At 35.3% G+C, this 12,266-nt stretch overlaps 1 protein-coding gene across 1 annotated transcript in view; it reads left to right on the plus strand.

Moving 5' to 3' along the window:
* The first annotated feature begins 4,698 nt into the window (after window positions 1–4,698).
* The window catches only part of LOC145978638 (uncharacterized), a 54,424-nt gene continuing 46,856 nt past the window's right edge, over window positions 4,699–12,266 (plus strand). Inside the window, exon 1 of the mRNA XM_083111393.1 lies at window positions 4,699–4,966. The gene's annotated coding sequence lies outside the window, so the exon portion shown is untranslated. The remainder of the gene's footprint in view (window positions 4,967–12,266) is intronic.

The following is a 12,266-nucleotide window of genomic DNA, read 5'->3' on the forward strand; positions in this document are numbered from 1 at the left end:
CGACTGGTAATAAAGGTGGGGTGTAAGGGGTGACCCTTTCGGAAAACACCCAAATGTCAACACTCTTTCACGTAGTACACCCTGGACTATATTTTGCAGACTAACGAGGGTCTGGCGTCTGGACCCACAGCCAGTATAATTCTGTGTGGGACTTATGGTGGTGTTCTGTCCATGTGTATTTGTGATTGTCCCTTCATACATTTTATTTTATCACCTTTCATCCTCATCTTGGCGATTAGACAAAAATGGTAGAAAAGGGAAGTAAAATAAAACAATTCAATCAATCTATCTGGTAAACCGGTGTATTTTTTAAAGGCGGCATAATATGAAGAAAAATATATATTATTTTAAGAAGTGATGTCAAGATCATTTCGCCAACACAGTCATGTCAAAATTCTCCGGACCACACACCTCGAACCGCCTTGAAGCCCTTACAAGTATAAAAGCGGAATAACTACATCTTATACTTATGCACTGTGTGTCTAGCAAAATAAAAAAATCTAAAAATTATTTACTTTTTAATGACTATTTCTTAGACTCTTTTGTATTTCTTAACCTTTATTTTTTTAGACCGTTGCTTAGGTAAAGTTAGAAATTTGCAATGAAGAAAATAAATATTTTTTATTTAATGAAAAACCCCTACCAAAAGGCAGATTAAGACGGAAACGTAAGCAGTACTTTGAAAAGCCTTGCTTGATATATTAATACATGTAACAATTAATGTTCCCTTCCATGTAGTACACACTTGATTACATTTGGCAGACTGACGAGGCTCTGGCCTCTGGACTCACAACCAGTCTAATCTTCTGTGAGGTTCGTGTTGTCTTCCCTATATGTTTGTGATTGTCCCTTCTTCTATCTCATCTTACCACCATTAGCCAAAAAGGGAAAGAAAAGCAAAACAGAATAAACTAACTCAATCATTGTGATAGCAGAAATCTTTGGCCACAAGCATAATTCTTGATCTATCTTTGACGTCTTAACCTACTTGTTGATTTCTTTACTTTCTCTTGTCTTTCATGAGGTTTTTGACTTGTCGACACCCTGTTATATGCATAAAAAGTGTGCTGGGTCAACGCGGAAGCATTAGGTGTGTTGCGAGCTGTAAGTTTGAAATAGCTAATTTCACTTCTCCGTAGCTGGCAAAGATTCTTCCCCCTTAAATGTTCACAACCAAGATAAAAGTTAAAGGAACAGCGCACCATTCAGGTATGGTGACGTGTCTTGTGAGTGAGATGAAAATCAATACCCTGAATTTTCAGATATCTGTATTTTCATTTTTATTATTTTGCTCTTCTGCCACTTTTGGCTAATCGCGAGAATGATGCTGAGTGATGATTAGATGAAAGTGATGAAGGGATACTCACAAATTATACCAATGCCTAGACCGAGACACAAATGCTGGAACTTTGGTGGCAAAATATAAAGCCATCCACTTAAGCACTTAGACCATCGAGCTGGCAATGTTCGGATATCATGTTAACTTTCTGTAGTTCTTGATTGCAAGCATTTGTTGATTTGTCTTTCTAGTTAGCTATGCCCATGTTCCTTTTCTATATTTTTCTCATCTTATGTCTATTTGCTGCATAGGCGTAGCTACGGGGTGTGCCGGGGGTGCCTAGGCACACCCTAATGGGCTGCTTTATCAAAGAGAATTAAAGACAGATATTTCAATAAGAGAGAACATAAGCGGCAGTTTGTAAGAAGTTGAAAATGTCATTGTACAAACGTGTGCATTATCGCTGATGAAACGAGTGTCTATAGATTTTCGATTTTTTGATGTCATTGGAGAAAGAAGATATTTACTGCATTCTACTCTGTACTACAGCGCTTGTCTTCTATACCTGTCACAAGCTGCACGTGTGAGAGAGCTTTCTCCAAGCTTACCCAAGTTAAAACTAAATCAAAAGCAACTCCGAAGCAGGATAGATTGGAAGCCATGCTCTTGCTATTTGTGGAACAAGAAAAAGCTTAGTCTCTGGATGTAAATGAAGTTATTGATGAGTTTAAGAACATTGTACCTTTTGACAGACGTCTCTTGTTATAGATGACGTGTATTTTGATGTATTTGTTTGTAACATTTATGAACAATTTGTGTGTGTGTGTGTAATTTCTATGCAATTTGATTTTTTCTACTACATATATTCAGAAATTTTCAACACTGTCATTTAGTGAATTTATAGTCCTTTACAAACATCAGTGCAGTTAAAGAGCCAAGTGATTGTGTTGCAAAATATGCTATTAAAAAGGTGCAAGACCTCATTTTTTTTCTTTGTGCACACCCAAATATATAGATCTAGCTACGCCTATGATTTGCTGTCAATAGTAGTTAATTACTATTGTTGACACTACATAAGAATATATCTTAAAAGTAGGCCTTCAATGTCATTCTGCATATTACTGGGATATAGAATTTCCTCTTACAAACAAATATAACTGTGCTACTAACCAGACAATCTCCACTGGATCATACTTCAGCAATCTTGTTAAATTTGTATAGTACTCTACATCTTCAGAGAGGAAAAGCTAAAAAAAATATTTTAAAATCTATGACCTTACATTGTGTAAGGTCATAGATAATAGGCTAGAGCGGACCGGAGGGGGGGGGGGGTAAAAACCCTTCTCCCTCCCTGTGAAGTTTCCGGGATCGCTTTAAAAATCTTCTTTATATATTGGAAACATACGAGGAGTGATCAATAAGTTCGTGACACGAGGTTTAAGTTAAGTTTTAAAAATAATGTTGATTCCCAATCTATTCCAGAAATTAATTAATGTCTCAGTTCAGAGTATTTCTTACGTTCGGGGTAGAAGAGTGAATGAGAAATTATAGAAGGGCTATAAATTTGTTTTGTCACTGGTGCCATACTAATCTGTGGTCAACTACCAATACGGGTCATTTTCTACATTAATGGATTTGATAATAACTATTTAATTGGTAAAATGAAAAAGTGGCATTTTTCTGACATATAATCTTGGTCAGCAACCCTATCATGCAAGAATTTGGGAATTTGGGCAACAGAGACAGGCATCATGTACCCAAGTACTCGCGGTACAAACTCATTAAAAATCGTGAATCATAATTTTTCCCTGAAAGGATTCAAGGTAATTGCTACGTTCCATTGCAGCTAGCGAGATACTGAAATGTAAGGTTTTCTGCCTTGAATATTCCGAGTATGATGGAGGTTAATTTGCTATGTTGAATTCGAAAACAGCACCAACAATGATTTGTAATTGTCGGCACAGTCCGTACCTTCAAGTACGGTGATATTTGTAGGTGGGATGAGGTGCAATTGCTATTATATACATATTATTTAGTTACTATTTCATTTTTATTTCACGTTTACCTCCGTAAACATGTAATTTAAATGTTATGTTTCTTTCTGTTTTTGCTCTGTAGATGCTTACATGTGTAGATTTTTGGTTGTTTATACGTCACGTATAGTTAGTTCGCCTGTTTATCCGTGAGAATAAAATTCAAATTGAACATTGTTAAAATAAAGAAGTTTGTGCAATGTTTGCATTTTGAGAAGCACTTGTAACACGTTCCAGAAAATAATTACAGCCCAACTTCTAATTATTATTAATAAGCTTAGAAGCGAATAAACTTTACGATTCTACTGGAAATAATAATTCCTACAATATAAACTCTTTATCTTTCCACCTTGCATATTAAGTTCCGAACATTTTATCTTGTCTTCTCTACAGTTACTTCCATTTGTTATGGAATGAAATTAGAAATGACAATTTGCGAACAGAAAGAAAGTTTCAAAGACACAAACTATGTAATATTCCATGTATTTTTAAAATATATTTCTGAGAAAGTTTTCAGTTTAGAACTTAGGAAGTAAGAAGAATCGGTAGATTAAATAAACACTTGCTTTTATGGAAAGAAACTGCAGCAAAGACAAGATAAATTAAAGTAATCATTTATAGTGATTATAATATAATTGCTCCAGTTTCTTTAATTTATTTCCATAAATTTTGCCTTTGATTTTATAATTTATCTTGTCTTTGCTGCAGTTTCCTTAATTTATTTCCATTAATTTTGCAAGTATTTAATTGATCTGCCTATTCTTCTTACTTTCTAAGTTCTTAACTGAAAAATTACTCAGAATTATATTTTAAAGACACTTGAAACATTATTCTCGGACTATAGTAATATGCAAGCACTGGAAAGAAAAGGGTTCATCTTGCAGAGAATTATTATTCCAAGGAGAATCGTAAAGTTTACTCGCTTGTAAGTTGATTAATAATAATTAGAAGTTCGACTGTGGAACGTGCTACAAGTGCTTCCTCACTATGACTAATTTTTTGCCCCGAAGCCAAGTCGTAAAGCTGAACGGGTTATATTTCGAAGGAACCATGGGAAAAAGTTCGAGAGAAGAGGCAAAGGACTCGTTGCGTGAAATATTGCAGCAAGAAATTGAAGAAGAGGGCGCAGTGTGCGATGGGGAAGAAAAATACGAGCTTAGCGGGAAAAGCGCAAATAACCCTGCATGAGCTTTGTTTTTGAGAAGAGCCAGCATCCGTTAAGGACCTCCACGGTCTGCGTCACTCGTTGCCCGCTAACTGTTCCAGGCAAAGAAGTCCTCCAGAAGCAAAAACGGCGAAGGAATCTTCATCATCCTTGCGAGAGATCCCGTTCATTCTGCAGGGGTCTCACTTCCTCTCTTCATCTGCATGCGAACCTTTGCTGGCTTCTTGCTCGTGCAATTAGGGAGGCTTCTCTCCTCCGGGTTGCTTGGGTGGAGCAGTTTGCGTGATCTTTCGCTCCTGCTTTGTGGACCAAGGAGAGAGTCAGTATCTGCTCGTCGGGTGTATCGGAAGGTTGAACTGTCCTGAAAACGTTCTACGGAGAGTGTGGCATGACTGTTCTGCAGTGAGTGAGTGTGTTTTACATTGAGGACGTAAATATCAGCAATCGTGGTTTCTGCTTCATCGAATGTTCCTGGTTCATTAACCATTTGTAAGTACTTTTTTCTGTTACTGATGTTTATTACAAGGTGAAGGGAAGCTTTTCTTAAGTTTCTGATAAAGGTTGGGTCTGCTCACAATGGTACTCCCAAACATAAACCATTCCTTAGTGATATTAACACGGTTATGGACAATGTAATCCACGTCTCACAACCGATAAACCTCAGACTCTTATCGTACTCGTTTATATTCTTGTGTCTCAGTATTTGCATTCAAAAACTTGCTACTGTGTAGGCAAATATAAATTTATTACCATAATAATGCAAGCATTAATGACTTACAAGATACAGTTGACCATTATTTAAAATTAAATTGTACGTCGCGGAAGATGAAAGCTAGTCACATAAATATATTATGCCATTACGTTCTGCTAATCATTAGAACACATGGTTTAGAAACAGTGACGACAATTATAATACCAAATGCACTATATGATTAGGATTTGTACGTTCTGTGATTTAAGTGTAGATTATGTTCAGACAGGTTAATTGATGCTAGAACTACAGTTTAAGTCAGGATCAAGGCTCTGAGATATGACCCCACCAGAAATCGAACCCGGAATCCCTTTATAGTACTCAAGAAGATCCCCAAGATCCTAGATATATATTCTATTTGTTGCTGATGCATTTGGCATTTACAATGAAAATTATTATTACAAATATATACATTTATTTTTGTAACATTTATGTAAAACACTTTTCTCACCTTTCATAAATCAGTATTCCCAATATTTACATATACAAAGCAAATCTTGGAACTGCATCTTCTTAGAATACTAGAGACTTATCTGATGCATGAACATAATTTGATTCACCCTGTATAGGCTCACAAAAAAAAATCTTCTGAGAGGCAAAAGTTCGAAGTCGTGACAACATTTTTCCTACAATATAAATGAAATGAAGCTTCTACAATGCGACAGACCAACAAATCTATCACGTGGTACAATTTGTGGGTAGGCTTAGACTTTGACGTCTATTAAAGTGAAACACTCCACCAGGGACAAATTGAAGGTTCTAGTTTTGTTATTTATCGTGGCTTTTTCTTTTGGAGGAATGAATGATGATTAGATGGAATTGATGAAAGAAGAGTCGCAAAGAACATCCAATACCAATGTCGGAATTCGAATCCTGGATCACTGGAGTCGTAGCGCACTGTGCTAAGAGAGGGACGAAGGAGTCAAAATCTTTACGAAATGTGCTATCAATTTTTACTTGCTAAAAATCGAAGTATTGTCATAAGAAACGTAATTTATCACATTTGTTGAAGTATATTTTCTGGAGGAATTAACTCCAGTAAATGTTCCAAATGAACACTAAATTAAAGTAAACCAGTACTGCCGCTTCAAATAAATTTGGGAATGAAGATAAATATAAACATTATTTTACATTTTTAAATACGTATACATAATGACTGCTCTTCTTGAGGGACTTTGCGGATAAATGGTGCAGCCCCCTATAAAGTCGGTGTCCATGATGATATTGATTGAAAGATATGACTCAAAATCAGTTTACATCCGAAACGTTCAGCGTGAAATCAGTAATGACGGTTAAATATAATTTTCCATGCAACACTGTGATCTAATTTAAAGGGAGGGAGGGAGGTATTAGGGTTCAATTTCCTCGAAACTTCTCACATGTTGGATTAATGCAACGGAAGAAACCAAAATCGGCAAACCATTTTCAAACACGTATTCAAAGCTTTTCAATTGGCAGAAATGCCAGAATTTTTAAACGTTTGGAATTCGTGAAACTTGTGCGAAACATGTTCTTGGAATTACAGCCTACCCGCGACCTATCCTTTTTCACTTCTGCCGTCCTCTTTCCAGTGTTGTTCCCGGATAAAACTTAAAATTTCCTTATGATTGTCCCAAAAATTCCTTTCCGACTATCAAATTCCGTGTGATGTTGAATAAGGTGTTTTGACCTTCCTTGACTTGAGTTCGTACTTGGGACCTCTGCCTTCGTAGCTTGTTAAGCTCTCCACCCTCCCCTTTCCACACACACACAGTATCGATGTAGTATGCACACGTACCTAGGTAAATTTAGCCTATATTCGGGTCTCATAAAACATATGCTTAGTGCATAGTACAATTATATAATACTGTTAAGTGTAGGAGCCAATATGGGTGAACCACCCAATCGAAAGTCTCTTCGTTCTGAGGCTCCCCGATGACGTAGTGGTAAAGTCGTCGCCTTGTAATCAAGGTGTCCCGGGTTCGATACCCAGTGGAACCCCACTTTAAATTGAAGGTCCAGTTCCGATTAGAATATTATTCATAAAGTAAACTTAAAACTCAAGTCAACAGACGAGGAACAAGGAAGGTTTTTATTCTGTCTGATGATGTATCACGTTGGTCTAAGCCTAGATCTCATATTTATATATACCAAAGATGTACTAAACGTAACACTATCTATGAACATTAATTCCCAAAGCCCTACAAAGTAAATTTTTGATTGATAACTCGCAGAGACAGCTTCTTGGTGCCTTCTCGCAGCGAGGACCGTAAGCACTCCACGCCTTAGTTGGTGCTTTAATTGCCGTCACCGTTTCATCATGTTCCATCCCTTTGACCCCCTCTGCAGACAGGCTCTTACGTAATCTCATGTCTAATAGTAATTAAGTACATAAAACATTTATATTTCAAATGTGTTTCTGCAAGTAATATAGAGTATGTTTTGAGTAATCTCAATTATAAATACGTAAACTCCAAATCAGTAGCATTCCATATTCATTACTGGAAAATGAAGTATGTTTTCTCATTGCGAATTCCATTCTTATAACGATAACTATTACCTTTCTAAAAATAAAGCGAAATATGATAGATGGATATTAAAACTAACTCTAACTCTCTAGCCTTCTTAAACCCAACGGCTGCAGCAACACAGGCCTTCCATATGTCTCTATCCTGAGCAAGATCTATATACTCTTTTCCATCCCTACCAATTTCCTTTAGGTCTATCTCAACGTTATTCCTCCATCTTTATCTTGACCTTCCTACAGGTCTCTTATCATCAGGTTTCCCAACAGGAAACCTGTAAACTCTTCTTTCATCTCCCATTCGTGCCACATGGCCTGCCCACCTAAGTCTTCTTGATTTAATCATTCTAATAATATCTGGACATTAATACAAATTATGTACTTCTAAATTATGTAACCTTCTCCACTCACCTGTCTCCTCATCCCTTTTAGGTCCAAATATTTTCCTAAGGATCTAATTTCAAATGCTCTCAATTTATGTTCCTCTTTTAATTTAAGGGGCCAAGTTTCGCATCAATATAATAATACATTTGCCTGCAGGCAAAATTACTGTTTTGTATATTTTAACTCTTAGTTTCTTAGATATTAAACGAGAAGACAAAAGTTTATGAAGAGAGAAGTAACATGCATTTCCTGAATTAAGCCTGCTTTTTATTTCCTCTTTAATATCATTTTCATTTGTTATTATTACTCCTAAGTACTTGAATTTGGAAACTGGTTCAAACGAGTTGTTATCAATAATTAGATTTTGATTATTACCTAACTTTTGGTTTCGGCCTGTAAGCATATATTTAGTTTTCTCTTTGCTAACTTCCAAACCTATCTCTTTAGCTGCTTTGAAAAATATTTTAGCATTATTCTTAATTGTATTTATATCATCCCCTAATAAGTATACATCATCTGCATATGCTAACAACTGAGTCACACCGTTTAATTTTAGTCCTTCGTTAGTTTCTTTTACCTTCCTAACAGCATATTCTAAGGCAAAATTAAAGAGCAATGGAGATAATGTTTTAACCCATCATGAATTGTAAATTTGTCAGACACATTAATACCCACACAAATTTTACTTTCTGTTTCACTGTTGCATACTTTTATCATATTAGCAAGCTTCTTAGGTATTCCAAACTCGACTAATATATTATATAATTTATCTCTTTTGACTGAATCATATGCTTTTTTGAAATCTATGAATAGCTGATGGACACTTTGATTATATTCCCACTTTTTCTCAAGTTTCTGTCTGATGAGAAAAATTTGATCTGTAGTTGATCTGTTACGTTTAAATCCACATTGATAATCACCTATAATTTCATTAGCATATGGGGTTATTCTTGTTAAAAGAATGTTAGATAATATTTTATATGTTGTTGAGAGTAGAGAAATCCCACGGTAATTATTGCAGTTCATTTTATCACATTTTTTAAACACAGGAAAAATTATGGATTCTTTCCACTGTTGAGGGATTTCTTCTTTATTCCATATTAAACAAATTAATTTATGAATTTGACATATTAACGAATTTCCATCATATTTAATTAACTCAGCTGGTATTAAATCAATGCCAGGTGCTTTGTTATTTTTTAGCCTTTTAATAGCATCTTTAACTTCAGTCAAGTTAAGTTTTGGAACTAAAGGTTCTGCTGTGTGTACTTTATTTACTTCTGATTTATCTCCTACATGAACATTTAAGAGGTCATTAAAGTAGTTCTTCCATCTATTTAAAATATCGCTTGGATCGGCCAAAAAAATCACCGTTTTTATCTTTTATCAAGTTTACTTTAGGTTGCCACCCCTTTCTAAATTCATTTACACCTTTATATAAATCTCTGATATTTTTGCTTTTGCTGTTTGTTTCAATTTCGTTAATTTTACTTTTCAAGTAAACTCTTTTTTTTTTTTACTTCTAAACGTGCGATTAACTTCTAGCTTTATTATATTATAATTGCTTAATGTTGTATGATCAAAGTTATTTAACCACCTAAGACTAGCCTGATTTCTTATTTCTATTAGAGAGTGGTACTGATCACAACACCTCAAAAATGGCCGAGATCGAGAATGTGTGTGGCCCTACCCCACATCCCCTAACTGTGCCTACATGGCACGGTGTTATATGCACGGGAAACGTTACCCATTATTAATGATTTTCATATGGTTTTCTCAGATTTAACAGTGAATCCTCAATGCAACTCAAACTTATGAGTTTTCTTTTGACTGGTATTTTCTATTTGTGAATTCCTTGGAATCTACCTACATAATTTATTGATTTGAAATTCTTTGGGTGCGTCAGCACTTAAAGGCTATTTTGCACCCGTCACATTATACGGTGTCCAGCCCCTTACCTTATCTAAAACATATACAAGAACACAATTGTGCCATCACTAAAATAACAATGTCGTTAGCTAAAACATTAAAACATTCTGACTGGTTAAAAACTTAGGCTGTAATGGAGCACTCAGCACACACAAGGATAAAATACAGGACAACACACAAAATTATACTGGCCATAGTGCCAGTCGCCAGAGCCTCGTTCGTCTGCACAAAATGCAGACCAGGGTGTACTACGTGGAAGTAAGGATGACTTTTGGGCACCTTAGAAGAAGGCCGCCTCTTACACCCCTCTACCTACATAAGTTTTATTGAAGAAATATGCTTGAATTAGCTATTGCCCCAGCAATCAGAGATTGGAGTCCTTGGTTCGAACGTTTGGCACGCTTGGTTCATGAATTTATTCAATCTCATATTCTCTATTAACCTGGACAGATAGAAAAACAACATAAAATAACCATAAATATGACTTCAAATACTTTAACTGTTGCAGATATATTGTGCAATAAGGAAACTTACTTTTCTTGTTCAAATTGCTTGAACACATCCTGCGTATCCACGTACGTGAACACGTATCTTATTTTCTCATTGTAGACTTTGCCATGCTATTCCAATATCATAATCACACACCAGAAACCACGCTAGAAAAAGTGCGTGTCAAGGAGAAAGGGTGAAGGGGAGGGTACTAATTTTGCGAGACATTCATATTTTGAACAACTCTGTGTAGTTGTAGCAAATGCATACTTTTGGGTATAGCTTCTCCTGTGCACTAAGATTTTCATATATAGTGGTTCGAAGAGGGTTTCTTCCGCCAATTTCAAGCTTTAGCTTTGTTACTCATACAATCATACAAGAATCTTCACATAATTATACTTCTCTCAGCAAGAGCGCCCGCAGGGAGGGGCCAGGGGGGCACTTGCCCCCTGAGATTTCTGGAAATAGATAATGTAATTCGAATGGTGAAATTGGAGCGATATTTTAACAAAATAAATGCTGTTTTCTGTGACTTACAGGCCATAAGTTACAGAAACTATTATTACTATTATTTGAAGTAGGGTTACATACATTTAAGCTTACAGTCTATTTTACACTGATTATCTAACTATAAAAAACAGCTTTTTGTCAGTATACAGTTATGCAAATTGTATATAGATATACAGAATATGAAAATTACAAATGACTTAGTTTTTAAAACAAACAAGTAGTAGTAGTAGTTGTTGTAGCAATAACAAAAAATAATAGCAACAATAAAAGCAGTAATAATAGCAATAATTATAATAATAACAATAATATTAAAAAGTTTCTATAACCCTGCCCCCTGAGAGAAAATCCTGACGCCCTTGACTCTCAGTTACGTATTTAAATGTTGCATGATTTGTTTTAGTATTTTGTCTTCGAGTCACTATTTTTCTATAGTGAGAGAATTTATACTAGTTTTTATGTAGATTTGGTATTTTCATTTCACATACGATGTGTTACCTACGTGTAAAAACACAAGGCGTACGAATGTTAATGCAAAGTTTATTTTAATGTTACCATTAACACGGTTGCTTGCGATTTCAACGTGAATTAAGAACTATTGATATTTACCCACCGGAAAGCGAACCCACAATCGCTGATTACAAAGGTGAAGGCGCTTGGAAACCATATGAAATCTTGATATCTATTCTTGTCCTTTACCAGTAACAAGCTTGTCATCATCTTTAATTCATAATTTTGTACTGCAGCAAATGAGGAAGAGTGCGTATTAGTTATTAATGTAAATTAATCATTACTGTAACAAAATAGTAGATGCAGTGATAAATAGTAGCTACGTTCGCACCAGCTATACTGTTAGGTCGATATAATCAATAGAAATTATTTACAGATTCGAAGTAACACTGAAAACAAAAGCCGTGATTTATTTCACTTTATGTCAAATTTGTATCACATTTCTGTAGAAGACAATGTTTTATGTTCATCGCATTGTCTCGGAACCAGACTTGTACAGTCTGGTCTTCAATGGCTGGTATTTTTTAAACTTTTATCTTTGTTCAGCCGAAAGGTAGAAATATGTGAAGGAAATAACATTAATTCTAGGGTAAAGAGATACATACGTCACACTCTTCGATTATTTTTGTTGCTTTCATCTAGTCACATAAAATCAATTAAATAAAATATAATCAGTATAATTGTATATTGGGCATGTGTAAAGATTATAAACAGTG

The sequence above is a fragment of the Lepisma saccharinum genome, chromosome 25 (assembly GCF_977018435.1).
Source record: "Lepisma saccharinum chromosome 25, izLepSacc3.1, whole genome shotgun sequence".
Classification (NCBI taxonomy): domain Eukaryota; kingdom Metazoa; phylum Arthropoda; class Insecta; order Zygentoma; family Lepismatidae; genus Lepisma; species Lepisma saccharinum.